The 18,743-nt window shown below is 36.9% G+C and overlaps 1 protein-coding gene across 1 annotated transcript in view; it reads right to left on the bottom strand.

Moving 5' to 3' along the window:
- mcoln1b (mucolipin TRP cation channel 1b) overlaps positions 1-18,743 on the bottom strand; it is a 329,868-nt gene that overhangs the window by 115,301 nt on the left and 195,824 nt on the right. The window lies entirely within an intron of this gene.

Raw genomic sequence — 18,743 nt, 5'->3', positions numbered from 1 at the left:
ACCCAAAAGGAACAGGAAGAGAAACTAAAAAAAACAACCATCCAACAAAAATGTCGACCGAAAAAGACAGAGGAAGAACACAGGGAATATAAACATGGCAAACAAGGGGAGCTAACGAGATTTTGGGTTGGAGAGAACCCTTACCACTCTCATCTACCTCTTCTATCGCCAGCGGGCAGCTCGAGAATGCAATCAAGCCTCCTCCTGTGCCCCCTGCCCTGTGGAACCAGGTAAGTGTTGCACGCACACTCTGACCCCGCTACGGGCCACCTCCTAGAGAGAGCCTCCCGAGCCGCGTCCCTGTGTTCCACCTCGTTGCCCCACTGCGGGTACGCCTGCGGTCCCTCTGGTCCCGCTTGTACGGTCTCTGCGAGCCAGTTTAGCACTCCCCAGTCCGTCTCGGTGGCTCATTCGGATCATCAGGCTCGGCTATTCAATTCAGTTCTCCTGGCGTCCCCCCATCTTTTGGGCCATCCACTCCACTACAGTGAGAGCAGCCGATGCCCATGTCCTGCAAGCGGAGATCGCAGTCCTACTGGCGAAGGACGCGATAGAGCCGGTCCTTCCTGGGGCATATGTAACACGGCAGCAGTGTTAACACTGCTTGGCCTGCTCCATATCATGTGACCGCTTCAGCACTGGCTTCGGCTTAGCATCATGGCACTCATCGGACAATCAAACCGGCACCCCGACAGACCTTCAGCCCATGGTCAGAGCTAGGGATGCTCATATTGACTGTTTAACCGTTAACTGAAAATAAAAAATTTGACCGATTAATACTATCAGTTAAACGGTTTAACAGTTAATTTTTTTCTTTTTTTTCCGTTTGCTGCATGGTTTAAAAAAATACTATAAAAAAATTACTATATAGCCTATATTTGTTAACTCACGGGGCGCGTCAACACGCGCAACCACACGTGCCTACAGACATATTTCGCTGAGCAAGCAAAATGTGAGCGAGCAAAAAAAGGTGGTCTAGGGGAGAATGGCAACTCCACACCCGAGGTTCAGCTGATCTGGAGAGAGTTTGAGGAGGCAAACTGGTCTACCTGAGCCTCCCTGGAGACCTCCCATTGCCAGCTGTTTTACTCCCTGACCGAGGGAACACTTGGCACGGACGCACTGGCACACAGCTGGCCCCGGGGCCCTTGCAAATATGCGTTCCCCCCAGTGAGCCTACTTGCACAGACCCTGTAAAAAGTCAGGGAGGACGAGGAGCAGGTCCTTCTGGTGGCTCCCTATTGGCCCACCCGGACCTAGTTCCCAGAACTCATGCTCCTCATAACAGTCCCTCCCTGGCCCATTTCTCTGAGGAAGGACCTTCTGACTTAGAGACGGGGGACCCACCCTATGGCACCCACCTCCAGGACCTCTGGAAACTCCATGTGTGGTCCTTGGATGGGACGCAGAGGTTCTAGGTGACTTACCCCCAGAGGTACTTAACACCATCGCTCCATGAAGACTTTGCTGCTGGTTGCACTGGCCTCTATCAAGAGGGTAGCAGACATGCAGGCATTTTCGGTCGACGAATCGTGCCTAGGGTTCGGGCCGGGTGAAAACCATGTTCTACTGGGACCCCGGCCTGGCTATGTGCACAAGTTTCCTACCACTCCCTTCAGTGACCAGGTGGTAAACTTGCAAGCGCTGCCCCTGGAGGAGGCAGACCCAGTCCTATCTTTGCTCTGTCCCGTCTGTGCCCTTTACGTGGATAGAACTCAAAGCCTCAGAACCTCTCCGCGAGAGGCGTTGCATCCTCCTGGGCGCGTGCATGTGGCACCTCGCTAACATATATCTGTAGAGCTGCGGGCTGGGCGACACCTAACATGTTGGCTAGATATTATAGCCTACGTGTAGAGCCGGTCTCCTCCCGTGTTCTCACCCTAAACAGGTAGAAGCACTGAGAGGCCCGGCTCTGTCGGCTTTCTGCGCCATACTGTGCCCCTTTATTGCTCCACATCTGCTGCATCCCACTGGAAGAGCCAGCTGATGCCAATGATTGCACGCCAATGTGCATTGGCTCGTTTAGTTTCACTCGAAGTAGATTGGCCTCTCTAGCGAGAATCCTATTCCTATATCTGTTCAAATTTATGCAAATATGAGCGACTTTTGTGAGCGAGAACCAATAGGAGTGAAGTCAGTGGAGCCCACGTGATCCGTCTGTCTTCAGTGCCGAGGCAAGATGATGGAGAAACTCGTTTAAGCAGTCAGCAACTGTCCTATAATTTATGAAATATCTCGGTGTATAGTCGATAGTACTCGTTAGGGCTGGGCGATATATCGCACGATATTGTTATGCGCATCTCGTCAGTAAAGCCGGTTCCTTGATTAGTAGTAAATCGCCTTCACCTGCTTTCAGATGGAGCGGCATTTACTACAAAGAGCCGTAGTTAACTGACAAGCTGAGCCATATCGCATTAATATCGCGGACGTATCGCCAGCGATATTTAATGCGATATGGCTCAGCTTGTCAGTTAACTACGGCTCTTTGTACACAGCAAAAACTCCAGTGTTAAATTAACACACCTGGGAGTGTATATGAGTCCACACTCAAGTGTGTTAAAGTTAATGAGATAATTAAGTGATTAATTGAGTGATGATTGAGCATTATTGAAGACACCTAAAGCAGAATCACTGAAGGAGAAAATCTAAAATTGTAAGCCACCGTTATGGCGATCATTGTTTGCTTTAGTTGGGCTCTTGACCCTTAGATTAATAACTTTAGATTTTGTTTGGCTGTTGTATCCGAGTTATAACTGTCAGATCAACAAAGAAAAAAAGTGATCTAATTATGTTGGTTATATTATGACAATCATCATTTGATCTTTATGTTTGTGATTTATGCTGTTGGATAAAGCATAACTGTGATTCTGCATAAATATCCAGAATTTTAGATATAATATAAAGGATTTCTTAAAAGTTGTTTAAAAAAATCTTTCTTTTAGGCACACACAAACGTCAAGATTGAGTCAATACATCTCAACAATGGTGACGAGCAGAATATTCAATTAGGAAAAGTAAATTACATAGACAATTCAGACCATAATTTATTCATACCGCAATGCATGATGGGAGCCATTAATGAGTTGTGATTGGTGGCAGCCACTGCAACATGCATTATTATTGTCACCATTGTTGAGATTCACAGGCTGATTATTGATTTCTGTGTTTCTAAATAAATTCGTTTGAAAGTGTTTTGATCAGAACAATGTATATTACATATTTTGGATTATAAGAAAAATACTGATAATCATATGCTGTAGAGTCAACAAGGCTGTTGCTAATGAGGTAAACCAAACTATCTCAATAAGTTTCTTTTTCAGATCACAGCATGATTATGCCAAAGCACAACCAACACTATCAGATCACACTTTTCTTTATTCATTTGACTGTTATAAATCAATAACAGCAGACAAACAAAATTTAAAGATGAAAGTACAAGGGTCAAGAGTCCAACTAAAGCAAACACTGATCGCCATAACGGTGGCTTACAATTTGTGATTTTCTCCTTCAGTGATTCTGCTTGTTAACATCAGGTGTCTCCAATAATGCTCAATCATCACTGTATTAATCACTTAATTATCTCATTAACTTTAACAATCTTGAGTGTTAATTTAAGGCTACGTTTACACATAGCCGGGTATTTAGAGAAACAAATATTTTCCCCTCCTCCGTTTTCAATTATAACATCGTGCACACACCCGCATAAATACGCCGCGAGCGGCATCATAACTATGCCAATGCCAATGCCTATGGGCGGCAGTGTAGGGAGAAGGATAAAGCCAATCAGAATCCTCAGAATCGACACGAGAGAACCTAAAACCCCGTTTCTCCCAGTTGACACGGCAACACATAACCGGCGTTTTCAGAAATCTCCACTTTGGCCGGAGTTTTTAGAAATAATCGTTTTCTGTGATAAAAACGGGGTTTTCGTGTAAACGAGAGGCCAAACCGCAGGGAAATATCTGCGTTTTCCCTTCGTGTAAACGGGGCCTAACACTCATATCTGCATCATATCTTCCATCTGAAAGCAGGTGAAGGTGATTTACTACTAATCAAAGAACCGCCTTTACTGAAGAGATGCGCATAACAATATCGCGCGATATATCGCCCAGCCCTAGTTGGAAGTCAGTTGTAGTTCTTGCGTTTCTCTTTCCTTCAGTGATGTTAACAGCAGGTGTTCATCATTAATGCTCAACAATCACTTAATTAATCACTTAAATTCTTGACTGCAATATCTACTTTAGTGAACTCAACTGAAATAATTTCAGAGTACTCATAACTATTGTTTTTTACAGAGATGGAAAGTCCAGGGGTCAGAAAGTAAAAGTCCTGCCACAGTTTTATTCCACCCACAGCAAAAACTCCAGTGTTAAATTAAAGTTAATGAGATAATTAAGTGAATAATTGAGTGATGATTGAGCATTATTGAAGACACCTGATGATAACAAGCAGAATCACTGAAGGAGAACGTCACATTTCTTAAGTCACCATTATGGTGATCAGTGTCTGCTTTAGTTGGACTCTTGACCCTTTAATCATTAACTTTAGATGTTGTTTGGCTGCTGTACATGAGTTATAACAGCCAGATGAACAACAAGGAAAGCTGATGCTCTGGTGTTGGTTATGTTTTGACATAATCATCATTTGTCACAAAACTCATTTGTAGAGTTTAACCTTTTGATTACACAGTATAACATTTTCAGACATTTAAATATTATCCAAAAGATTTCTTAAAAGCTATTCTATTCTAATTACTTTATGGGCACACACAGACATCAAGAATCAGCCTGTGATTCTCAACAATGGTGACAATTATATAGCATGTTGCAGTGCATTTTGGGTGCCACCAATCAAAACTCATTCATGGCTCCCATCATGCATTGCGGTATGAATAAATTATGATCTGAATTGTCTTAGTAATTTCCTTTTCCTAATTGAATATTCTGTTTGTCACCATTGTTGAGATTCATACACTGAATATTGATGTCTGTGTGTGCCTAAAACAAATATTATTATTTATTTATCAGAACAATGTTTAAGATATCATTTGGTTTATTTTGAAAAATGTGGATCTAATGTTATAGAATCACTGTGATGCTGTTGTGATCATTATACATTTAAGTCAGAGAATAGGCTTTAAATGAGTTCAGTGATTAAGGTCAAATGATGATTATGTCTAAACATGATCTACAACATCTGATCTGATCTGATCTCTTTGTTCATCCAGCTGTTAAAACAGCCAAACGAAATCTTTAGTTAAACATTTAAAGGTCACCTGCCCAACTAAAGCAAACACTGATCACCATAACGGTGACTAAAATATAGATTTTCTCCTTCAGTGATTCTGCTAGTTAACATCTGGTGTCTTCAATAATATCTCAATAATCACTCAATTATTCACTGAATTATCTCATTAACTTTAACACTCTTGAGTCTGGATCCAAATAAACTCCCAGTAAAGTTAATTTAACACTGGAGTTTTTGCTGTGGGTGGAATAAAAATATGGCAGGACTTTTACTTTCTGACCCCTGGACTTTCCACCTCTGTTTTTTTATAAACTTAAATTAATTGAGGCAATCGGTTTCTTCAAATGAAATGAGTTAGCTTAACTCATTGGATTTGACTTTGTGTGTGATATTGTGAGCTAGCAGTAACTGCAAGTGCTCTGAGTTCATGTAAAGTTTGTCATTTCACTGTTTTTACTCAATAAAGTGAAGTTTCAGCTATATACAGTATTAAATGCAGTGTAAAGTTTAATTGTGTTTTAAGAAATATTATTGTTTTAGTGAACTCGAATAAAATAAGTTCAGAGTACTCATAACTATTGTTTTTTATAAACTTAAATTAATTGATGGTTTCCTCAAATGAAATGAGTTAACTTAACTTGTTGGGTTTTACAGTGTATTCAGTATGTGTTATATGGCCTTATTGCGGTGACAATTTTCCCCCCAAAACTTACTAACCACGATGATTTGTTTAATGTGCTCCTATTATGCTTTATGCTTTATGCAAATAGTATAGCTGTTTGTCAATGTAAAAGGTTTTATCCCCTTACTCGTCAAAGATCACCGGTGCGCCCAGATTATCGCTGTTCTACCTTTATTACTCATTTAAACATCGCACACTTACCTTATCTGGACAAACTCAGCATCATAAGAAAGATTTAAGACTCCAGCTTCGATATTTGACTATATTACTGTTTTAATGAAAAATGGTATGACATTGTCAGAATTTTGACCTTTTTTTTTTTTTTTACAGCAAGGGTTAACAGTGTACAACATATCAATAAACAAGCAGAGGTGGGTAATCCAGGGGTCAAAGAGTAAAAGTCCTGCCAAAAGTTTATTCCAACCATGAACTCAGTCAGCTGATTTCACTGATTAGTTCTGTCTCCTGTCTGAATCAGCAAATACAGGTGATTGGAACAAAATACTGAGGAGGACTTTTACTTTCTGAACCTGGACTTTACACCTCTGGCCACATGTCAGCCAAGAGTAAAGAAATAAACCAGAACTGGATCTTATCGCAGCCAAAATAATCTGTGTATATTAACCTCCTAAGACCCGAGTTTTGGTCAGAGGTGGAAAGTCCAGGGGTCAGAAAGTAAAAGTCCTGCCACATTTTTATTCCACCCACAGCAAAAACTCCAGTGTTAAATGAACTTTACTGGGAGTTTATTTGGATCCAGACTCAAGAGTGTTAAAGTTAATGAGATAATTAAGTGAATAATTGAGTGATGATTGAGCATTATTGGAGACACCTGATGATAACAAGCAGAATCACTGAAGGAGAACGTCACATTTTTTAAGTCACCATTATGGTGATTAGTGTCTGCTTTAGTTGGACTCTTGACCCTTATATCATTAACTTTAGATGTTGTTTGGCTGCTGTACATGAGTTATAACAGCCAGACGAACAACAAGGAAAGCTGATGCGCTGGTGTTGGTTATGTTTTGACATTATCATTTGTCACAAAACTCATTTGTAGAGTTTAACCTTTTGATTACACAGTATAACATTTTCAGAAATTTAAATATTATCCAAAAGATTTCTTAAAAGCTGTTTTATTCTAAATACTTTATGGGCACACAGACATCAAGAATCAGCCTGTGATTCTCAACAATGGTGACAATTATATAGCATTTTGCAGTGCATTCTGGGTGCCACCAATCAAAACTGATTCATGGCTCCCATCATGCATTGCGGTATGAATAAATTATGATCTGAATTGTCTTAGTCATTTCCTTTTCCTAATTGAATATTCTGTTTGTCACCATTGTTGAGATTCATACACTGAATCTTGATGTCTGTGTGTGCCTAAAACAAAGATTTTTATTTATTTATCAGAACAACGTTTAAGATATCATTTGGTTTATTTTGAAAAATCTGGATCTAATGTTATAGAATCCCTGTGATGCTGTTATGATCATTATACATTTAAGTCAGAGAGTAGGCTTTAAATGAGTTCAGTGATTCAGGTCAAATGATGATTATGTCTAAACATGATCTACAACATCTGATCTGATCTGATCTCTTTGTTCATCCAGCTGTTAAAACAGCCAAACAAAATCTTTAGTTAAACATTTAAAGGTCACCTGCCCAACTAAAGCAAACACTCATCACCATAACGGTGACTAAAATATAGATATTCTCCTTCAGTGATTCTGCTAGTTAACATCTGGTGTCTTCAATAATATCTCAATCATCACTCAATTATTCACTTAATTATCTCATTAACTTTAACACTCTTGAGTCTGGATCCAAATAAACTCCCAGTAAAGTTCATTTAACACTGGAGTTTTTGCTGTGGGTGGAATAAAAATATGGCAGGACTTTTACTTTCTGACCCCTGGACTTTCCACCTCTGGTCTTAGGAGGTTAAAATGATACCTATTTTGTGTTATTCCATTTCAGTGGTTACTTAGAAATTTGAATCTGAAATTTTTTTTTTCCCTAGGGGGCGCCCCGTTGCCCCCGGTACCGGGGGCGTTGGTTTGTAACAGGTTAAATATAGAGTAATTGCAGCCTTAATAAAGCCTGTTAACAAACAGAATCACTGAAGGAAAGAAGAGAACAGAAAAAGGGACAAGCAGAAACACAAGAACTACAACTGACTTCAGACACAGTCTTTGATGAAATCCACTGAAGAGAAAAGAAGACATTAAATCTGTGAAGATCTCAGCAGAGGAGGAATAAACAACTCCACAAACAGCATTACCAGCTTCACTTATTACTAACCAGAATCACTTTATTTCTGTCAGACGTCTACATAAGTTTTATTGAGAATTAACAGAGGTTTAACTGTTTAATTTGAAGTCACCATAACAGTGATTAGTGTTTCCATTAGTTGGGCTCTTAACTCTTATTACATCTAATGTCTATTTTGGCAGCTATGGCAGTGTGTGTGTTAAACACATTTGCAGCAGCTTTGATGGTTTTATTATCATCATGAAATAGACTCAATCGCTGAGGTAGGGCTGGGCAATATATTGCAGGAAATTGTTATGCGCATCTCTTCAGCAATGCTGGTTCCTTGATTAGTAGTAAATCGCCTTCACCTGCTTTCAGATGGAAGATATGATGCAGATATGTGTTAAAGTTAATGAGATAATTAAGTGATTAATTTAGTGATTTAGCATTATTGAAGACACCTGATTTTATCAAGCAGAATCACTGAAGGAGAAAATCACAAATTGTAAGCCACCGTTATGGCGATCAGTGTTTGCTTTAGTTGGACTCTTGACCCTTATACTTTCACTTTAATTTTAAATGGTCTGCTGTTATTGATTTGTAACAGTCAAATGAACAAAACAATGTGTGATCTGATAGTGTTGGTTATGTTTTGGCATAATCATGCTGTGATCTGAAAAATTAAACTTACTGAGATAGTTCAGTTTAACTCATTAGCAACAGCTTTGTGATTGTACAGCATATGATTATCAGTATTTTTCTTATAATACAAAATATTGCATAAACATTGTTCTGATCAAAACCCTTTTAAAAGAATTTAGAAACACAGACATAAATAATCATCCTGTGAATCTCAACAACGGTGACAATAATAATGCATGTTGCAGTGGCTGCCACCAATCACAACTCATTAATGGCTCCCATCATGCATTGCGGTATGAATAAATTATGATCTGAATTGTCTATGTAATTTACTTTTCCAACTTGAATATTCTGCTCGTCACCATTGTTGAGATGCATTGACTGAATCTTGATGTCTGTGTGTGCCTAAAAGGAAGATTTTTTTTAAACAACTTTTAAGAAATCCTTTATATTATATCTAAAATTCTGGATATTTATCCAGAATCACAGTTATGCTGTAACCAACAGCATAAATCACAAAAATAAAGATCAAATAGTGATTGTCATAATATAACCAACATCATTAGATCACTTTATTTCATTGTTCATCTGGCAGTTATAACTCAGATACAACAGCCAAACAAAATCTAAAGTTACTAATCTAAGGATCAAGAGTCCAACTAAAGCAAACAATGATCGCCATAACGGTGACTTACAATTTTAGATTTTCTCCTTTAGATGCTCAATCATCACTCAATTAATAACTTAATTATCTCATTAACTTTAACACTCTTGAGTGTTAATTGAACACTCATATCTGCATCATATCTTCCATCTGAAAGCAGGTGAAGGTGATTTACTACTAATCAAGGAACCGGCTTTACTGACGAGATGCGCATAACAATATCGTGCGATATATCGCCCAGCCCTATGTGTATGTCAATGTAGGCCAGTTTTTTTTTTTCATGTTTGTTAAAAGACTTATTTGACGAAGATGAAAAGATTCTCATGCTGCAGATGTGAATATATTAATGGAACAATATAACTGTCGGATTATCAAAACAATGAATCAGTCTATTTCATGATGAGTATAAGTCCATCAACAGGAAACCATCATCACTTGATCTCATTTCACTTTAGCTTTTTTTTACTGCTGCAAATGTGTTTGACACACACACTATCACAGGAGCCAAAAAAAGACAAAATATATATTAAGAGTTGAGAGCCCAACTAAGGGAAACACTAATCACTGTTATGGTGACTTCAAATTAAACAGTTAAACCTCTGTTAATTCTCAATAAAACTTCTGTAGACGTCTGACAGAAATAAAGTGAGTCTGGCTAGTAATGAGTGAAGCTGGTAATGCTGTTTGTGTAGTTGTTTAATCCTCCTCTGCTGAGATCCTCACAGATTTAATGTCTTCTTTTATCTTCAGTGGATTTCATCTAAGACTCTTTGCTTTTGGCTGACATGTGGCCAGAGGTATAAAGTCCAGGTTCAGAAAGTAAAAGTCCTCCTCAGTATTTTGTTCCAATCACCTGGATTTGCTAATTCAGACAGGAGACAGAACTAATTAGTGAAATCAGCTGACTGAGTTCATGGTTGGAATAAACTTATGGCAGGACTTTTACTCTTTGGCCCCTGGATTACCCACCTCTGTAAACAAGTAGTTAGAAAGTTTATCCATCTAAGATTAATAAATCTGTAAAATCATTGTGTTGTTAGGGTCCATCCCATATTGCCTGCATGAGGTGAAGTTAGAATCAAATTATTAATTTTAGTCCCAATATAGATATTTTCAGGGTTTCAGACATGGAAAAGCTGCAAATATCAGGAAATATATACATTTTTATTCATTACACAATTCTTAATCAACTGTTATGTTGTACTGAATTAAAACAAACAATGAAGGTTAAAATATATCATGACTAATGAGAAAAACTGATGTGTTGCGAATCCCCGCCCAATTTTAAGAGTCTTTTTTAAGAGACGTTTATCGCCATTTATCCAATTATTTCAGTGACCTCAAAGAGGTGTCACTTTGTTAATTTTCACATAATAATTTTATAATAGTATCGCTTTTTTTGTATTATACCGTGAAAGATTTAATTCAACACATATGCACATTATCAATATTTGTTGTAAATGAATAATTATTTATTTAAGTTATAGAGGATTAATGGTTATTTGTTCATTGAAGTAAATGGATGTAAAAGGTTCCTTTGTTTGCCTTGATAATTGTTTTAAAGCGTGGAAGAAAAAAAATTGTAGGAACCCTGAATTTTGTTTATTTTAAAATATACTGATTCATGTATATTATATAAAAAATGTGAATTTAAAAAATGAATGAATTCAGATCACCTCAAGCGTCATCATGTATAATATATAAAAAATGTGAATTTAAAAAATGAATGAATTCAGATCACCTCAAGCGTCATCATGTATAATATATAAAAAATGTGAATTTAAAAAATGAATGAATTCAGATCACCTCAAGCGCCATCTCATAAAACACAATGATAATAAAACAGAACAAAACTGAGCATGCACATTACAGCTATGCATTGAATTTCCATGTTTGCTTGACTTCATTCCCTATTGTTCCCTTGGTTACTGATTACGTTAATCTGGCAATCATTATGTCTCCCCATATATTTAAGCCCTGATTTTCTCTAGTTCTGTGTCCGGTATCCTCAATATTAATGTGGTTGAGTTAAGTTATTCCCCTGCGATCTCCTGAGTTTTCTGTTTTGGATTTATTAAAGATTGCTTTTGTTTCTCCAATCTTCTTCTTCTGTGCTTTATTACACCCACACGTGACATTAAAATACTAAGCAGAAATGTACATTTAAAAAGTACTGGCACCTATAAAGTTTAGGATATCTTTGGTCTAAAAAGTTAGCAACTAAAAAAGTACAGACATGTTATAACATATTGCTGAAATAAAAAGTGTAAAATCGTACATATTAAGATAAAGTAAGCACCCCTATTTAGAAAACTTGAGAACAAAGGGTCCAAAGCAGGAATAATAACAAATCAAACTGCTCTTATAATTAATTATCAAAATGTTACATCTGAATGAAAAACCCTAAACAGGCGTTTCCTTAATCTGTGCCATGCGATATTCCTTCGCAGCCTTCTTTGTATTCAGGTCTGGCTTTAAGTGGGATATCTGTAGCACATCGTCCGTCAGTGGATCAGTACTGCCATGCCTGAAATAATAATGACAGTACAAAATGTACACAAAAAAAACATATTTTTTTTCCCAACACAATAGTCCAAAGAGGACCTTTGATATAAGATGTTTCTAATGTAGATCTGTCCAACTGAAAATATCTATGTTATATCTAGTAAATTCATTAATTTAAATCCTGGGAGAAAAAAATATTCCAGAATAATCTGCTTTATATTTAAAGGTCCCATTTTATGCAAAATTCACTTTTGCATGCTGTTTGGACATAAATGTGTGTTGGCAGTGTGTGTACACAACCACCCAATAGTGATAAAAATCCACTCACTCCTTTTTTATTAATCCCCATAAATCATCAGCAGTGTCTCCCAACGACCTGTTTTCAGAATGCTGTTTTAGTGACGTCACTAAGTACAGGCCCCGCCCACGAGTGTTGACAGACACTGCCGTTCTAACATAGACCCGCCATGATCGAGTTCACAGCTGCTGCACTGACGAGAATGTCTCCCAGCGTTGTAGGTGTTGTGTGGCTGGATGTATGATGTATTAATCCACATAGCTCTCTCTATTTACTCCCGAAATCTGAGGCAGCCGCTGAAGACGAGGTGGAATTATTTTGTTTTTAAAGAAAATGCTCCCTCAACTCTACCGAAATTCGTTTATGTACTTGCGCACTTCTTATATCTTACTGTTTACTCAGCTCTTACGGTGAGTTTCTTAAGTAAAACTGACGCTTCATCTTTTGTGTTATGTACAATAAACTTTATTAAACTCATCAGTATGTTTGATCATCATTCGGACCTGGTCCGAAACAGCAGACTTGTAGGCTATTATTAGTGGATACATACAAGCAGATGACAAATACGTTATAACCGTAATTAAACTACTAAACTATACCTGTTCCATCTCTATACAGCACTCTGACTCTGTAGGCATTATTGTCCGACTCCGGGTCGAAATGAACACCGTTACTGAGAGTTTCTTATATTATTATCATCATTCTGTGAGATGAAATTGTCCTGAGACTGAGCGCGAGCTCTTGAAGCTCCGCCCCCTGTGCCGTGCTCATTTGCATTTAAAGGGCACACACTAAAACAGCGCGTTTTTCTGAGCACCAAAAAATGACAATTTAAACATGCTGTAAAAAATGATCTGTTTGGTATTTTGAGCTAAAACTTCACATACACACTCTGGGGATATCAGAGACTTATTTTACATCTTGTGAAAAGGGGCATAATATGGGACCTTTAAAGATAATGTTATCGTTAACCTTTCAGTGTTAGATAACTTACAGCTTCACATGATCCTCAATAGCGCTGCGCTCATACACCATCCCATCTGTAGTTTTCACTGGATCAACAAACAACTTGTGTGACAGAGGACACGTTAAAGTAGGAGGAGTGACAATTTTCTGCAACTCTGGACCTACATATTTCTAGAAAAGATAGAAAGAAAGAATATTTAGAATATACTTACTCTTTATATTAAAAATGTAAATTGGATAGCACTGTAACAATCAAGCACATGGGTGTCTGTATATCACTGTTTGCTGTTTTTAAATTAATTATGAGAGTTAGTTACTAGTTACACTCAAAAAAATGGCTTTACTTAACTTTTTTATGTAAACAGGTTCCACCGGTTCCACATAACTATGTTTCGTTAAACAAACATAATATGTTCATGTAACTTCAACATCATGGAATTTGGTCATTTTAAGCGACCCAATTAAACTCTGAGCTAATGAGTTAATTAAGTGAATAACTGAGTGATGATTGAGCATTATTGAAGACACCTGATGTTAACAAGCAGAATCTCTGAAGGAGAAAACCGGAATGTTTAAGTCACCATTATGGAGATAAGTATTTGTTTTAGTTGGGCTCTTGACCATTAACTTAAGATTTTGTTTGGTTGCTGTACATGAGTTATAACAGCCAGATGAACAATGAACTAAGGAGATCTGATGGTCTTGGTTGTGAATTAACATAATCATTATTTCACAATCATTTGACCTCAATCACTGAACTTATATTGAACCCAATTTCTGAGTTAAGTTTACCTTACTGTCAATGTAGAGCATACTATTTTAGGCTTTTCAATGAAATTCAAATGATCAAATCAAGAAATAAAAAATAAACTTCTTAAAAAATATGTAGAGTAGGCACACACAGACATCAAGAATCAGCATATGAATCTCAGCAATGGTGACAAACAGATCTTTTTTATTTATTGATTTGATCATTTGAATTTCATTGAAAAGTCTAAAAATAGTATGCTCTACAATGACAGTGCTGCGATTATTCGAAAGGTTAACTTAACTCAGAAATTCGGTATAATATAAGTGCAGTGACTCAGGTCAAATGATTGTGAAATAATGATTATGTTAAAACACAATCAACACCATCAGATGACTTTTGTTTATTGTTCATCCAGCTGCTATAACTCATGTACAGCAACCAATCAAAATCTAAAGTTAATAAGTTAATGGTCAAGAGCCCAACTAAAACACACACTTATCTCCATAATGGTGACTTAAACATTACGGTTTTCTCCTTCAGTGATTCTGCTTGTTAACATCAGGTGTCTTCAATAATTCCCAATCATCACTCAGTTATTCACTTAATTATCTCATTAGCTCAGAGTTTAATTGGGTCGCTTAAAATGACCAAATTCCATGATGTTGAAGTTACATGAACATATTATGTTTGTTTAACCCCTTAGCTGTCACCCCCCCTTTTGAGAATGGGGGTTAAAATGCACTATTCAAACTTAAATGGTTGTAATTCAAGAATGCTTTGGAATATATACCCAAGTTTGGTCTTGTTTTAAAGAAAACACTCAGCAGATTATTGCTGAAGTGAGAACACTTCAAAAAATTAAAGTATGAAAAAGTTATGGAAGTTTAAATTTACAGTAAATCAAATATACTGTACTATATATTTTTTATTTTATATAATATATATTTTACAAAATATTTTTTAGTCTAAAATTACTATAAAATCAAAGCCATAAATCTAACCAAGTTATGTTCCAAATTTGAAGTTAATATCACAAAAATTGAAGTTCCCATGAGATTTTGTTTAGGCGTAGTACCAAAAATAGCCACCGGGTGCCATTGAATTCCATTGAATTTAGTTGTATACATTCTGCCTTAACAAATTAATACATTTCTGTCCAAATATCAATTCTGTCACAAAATTTGGAACCTTGAGACACAGACCTTTCTGACAATATGTGTTTTGTCAAGATTAGAAAAGGTTTTGATCATAAATTATGAAATATAATGATGCCTAAAAGGGGAGGAGCCTGATAAAATAATTTAGAGTACCGTTTCTATGGTAACGCAACGTTCAATTATAAAACGGTTTTCACAGGATGAATTCTGAGTTTATAAGCTTTCAAATGATACCTAATTTATGATAACTACTAAAATATGTGATATAATAAAAAAGGCGATAAAAAAGATAATATTATATTTTAGAGGATAATATTATAATTTTTAGAGGATAATATTATATTATAATTTTTTATTGAAAAATACTAGATTATATGTTTTATTATGAACTTTTAGCATAAAAACAGAAGTTTCAATGATTAAAAAAATGGGTGCATCGACTTTTTGTGACAAAGGTCAGACCTCCTGTTATGATGCAGATTTTTTGAGGTGCACTCTTGTCATAAATTCATCAATTACTCTTCCTACATAATTTGTAACACAAAACAGTGGTAGAATATCTATTTAGAAGTCTTTGACCTTTCCAACAATATATAATTTGTCATAATTAGATTAGGATTTAATAGAAATATAGTGAAGTAAAGGTAGGTGTCCCGGTAGCGGGACGGTGACAGTTAAGGGGTTAACGAAACATAGTTATGTGGAACTGGTGGAACCTGTTTACATAAAAAAGTTAAGTAAAGCCAACATATCATTTTTTTGAGTGTAGTTAGCGGTTTTGAAATTACCTTTTCCATATCATCCAGAGAGGAATTGGCATGCATCTTTGTGCTTTTCTTGGCCTCTTCCTCATATCCATGTCTGTTGCTCTGGAATTCTTCTGCCAAAATGCTTAACAAATAGCATAATGTTTACATAATGACTTTTTTACTACATTAAAAATCTCAAAACCTGTAACCCTGTTATTGGCTATATGTTCTGTTTACCTGTCAAGAGGATCATCCGGTTCAGGAGCGATCAAGAGCCCGAATATTGCATCCAGAATCTCTCTCATGGTAATGTGGGCTGAGTAATTTCGATCAAATATGTTGTGACAGATTCTTCCCACATTGTTCACATTGCAATGGTAAACCTTTGCAAAAAGAGTTAAGGGATTGTAATAAAAAAGAAACATGGAGAAAATTCTAATCTATCCTTCTACAGCACAGCGTTGCCCTCAGGCAACGGAAAGTTTTCTTAAGCCCTATGTTCAGTACATCTTTCTTTAAATGATTGCAACAGATTAGAATGTTTGAAAAGTATCAAAGAACAGTCCAATAAGGTTTGGGAGTCACTATCAAGCACCATTTGAAGATGGGACGTCCTTTTCTGACACATGGTCACAGGAGCACATGCACAGCAAAATCCCCAGCATTAAATGAACACTCCTGGTGTACATATTAGGGCTGGGCGATATATCGCACGATATTGTTATGCGCATCTCGTCAGTAAAGCCGGTTCCTTGATTAGTAGTAAATTAGTCAGTGTTTGCTATAGTTGGACTCTGACCCTTATACTTTCATCTTTAAATTTTGTTTGTCTGCTGTTATTGATTTATAACAGTCAAATAAACACAGAAAAGTGTGATCTGTTAGTGTTGGTAATGCTTTGGCATAATCATGCTGTGATCTGAAATTTAAAACTTATTGGGATAGTTTGGTTCAACTCATTAGCACCAGCTTTGTGATTCTACAGCATATGATTATCAGTATTTTTCTTATAAACCAAAATATTTAATAAACATTGTTCTGATCAAAACACTTTCAAATGAATTTATTTAGAAACACAGACATCAATAATCAGCCTGTGAATCTCAACAATGTTGACAATAATAATGCATGTTGCAGTGGCTGCCACCAATCACAACTCATTAATGGCTCCCATCATGCATTGCGGTATGAATAAATTATGATCTGAATTGTCTATGTAATTTACTTGTCCTAATTTAATATTCTGCTCGTCACCATTGTTGAGATGCATTGCCTCAATCTTGACGTTTGTGTGTGCCTAAAAGAACATTTTTTTTAAAAAAAACAACTTTTAAGAAATCTTTGATATTATATCTAAAATTCAGGATATTTATGCAGAATCACAGTTATACTGTAACCAACTCTTAAATCACAAACATAAAGATCAAATGATGATTGTCATTATATAACCAACACCATTAGATCACTTTTTTCTTTGTTGATCTGGCAGTTATAACTCAGATACAACAGACTAACAAATTCTGAAGTTATTAATCTAAGGGTCAAGAGCCCAACTAAAGCAAACAATGATCGCCATAACGGTGGCTTACAATTTGAGATTTTCTCCTTTAGATGCTCAATCATCACTCAATTAATCACTTAATTATCTCATTAACTTTAACACTCTTGAGTGTGGACTCATATACACTCCCAGGAGTGTTAATTTAACACTGGAGTTTTTGATGTGTACAAAGAGCCGTAGTTAACTGACAAGCTGAGCCATATCGCATTAAATATCGCTGGCGATACGTCCGCGATATTAGTGCGATATGGCTCAGCTTGTCAGAAACTACGGCTCTTTGTAGTAAATGCCACTCCATCTGAAAGCAGGTGAAGGCGATTTACTACTAATCAAGGAACTGGCTTTACTGACGAGATGCGCATAACAATATCGTGCGATATATCGCCCAGCCCTACCGCTCTGGGATTTTTGGAGGCTGAGTTTCTGTTGTTCCCAATTGCTTCCACTTTGTTATAATACCACTAACAGTTGACCGTGGAATATTTAGTAGTGTGGAAATTTCAAGAATGGACTCATTACACAGGTGGCAACCTATCACAATAACAAGCTTGAATTCACTGCTCCTGAGAGCGACCCATTCTTTCACAAATGCTTGTAGAAGCGTCTGGATGGCTAGGTGCTTGATTTTATACAGCTGTGGCCATGGAAGTGATTGCACAGCAATATCCCAGTGAAAAGTGTGAATTATATAAACTCTGAGCAGAGTGTTAAATGAACACTGAAGAAGTGTTAAAGTTAATGAGATAATTAAGTGAATAATTGAGTGATGATTGAGCATTATCGAAGATGTTAACCTGATGTAACAAGCATAATCACTGAAGGAGAAAGCCTTAAAGGGGTCATATAATGGTACATGCACTTTTACAAGTTGATTGTACTGAAATGTGTTTTGGCATTGCCTGTACATAACCATCATATAATGATAAAAATCCATCCAGTGTTTTTGTTTAAATCTCCTTATATGTTTTCCCCTGTCTCAAATTGAGCCGTTCGTTTTTGTGACGTCAATAAAACGGACGCCCCTCCCACGATTGTTGATTGACAGCAGCGTTTCAACACAGACCCGCCCTGAGCGAGCTGTCATCATAGTCCGTCATTGTTGATACCTTTTTTACAGTCTATGGTTGATACACTGGAGCAGAATGGCATCTAAGCGATTGTGGTGTTCTTTTCTTGGGTGTAATCACGAACACAGCAGTCATTTTGATGTTCCTAAATCCGAACCGCTGAGGACGCAGTGGCTGAGTTTTGTTTTCGAA

The sequence above is a fragment of the Rhinichthys klamathensis genome, unplaced genomic scaffold (assembly GCF_029890125.1).
Source record: "Rhinichthys klamathensis goyatoka isolate OS25496 unplaced genomic scaffold, OSU_Roscu_1.1 h1tg000336l_1, whole genome shotgun sequence".
Taxonomy (NCBI): Eukaryota; Metazoa; Chordata; class Actinopteri; order Cypriniformes; family Leuciscidae; genus Rhinichthys; species Rhinichthys klamathensis.
Note: the sequence above shows the minus strand (reverse complement) of the source record. Positions and strands in the feature narration are given on the sequence as shown.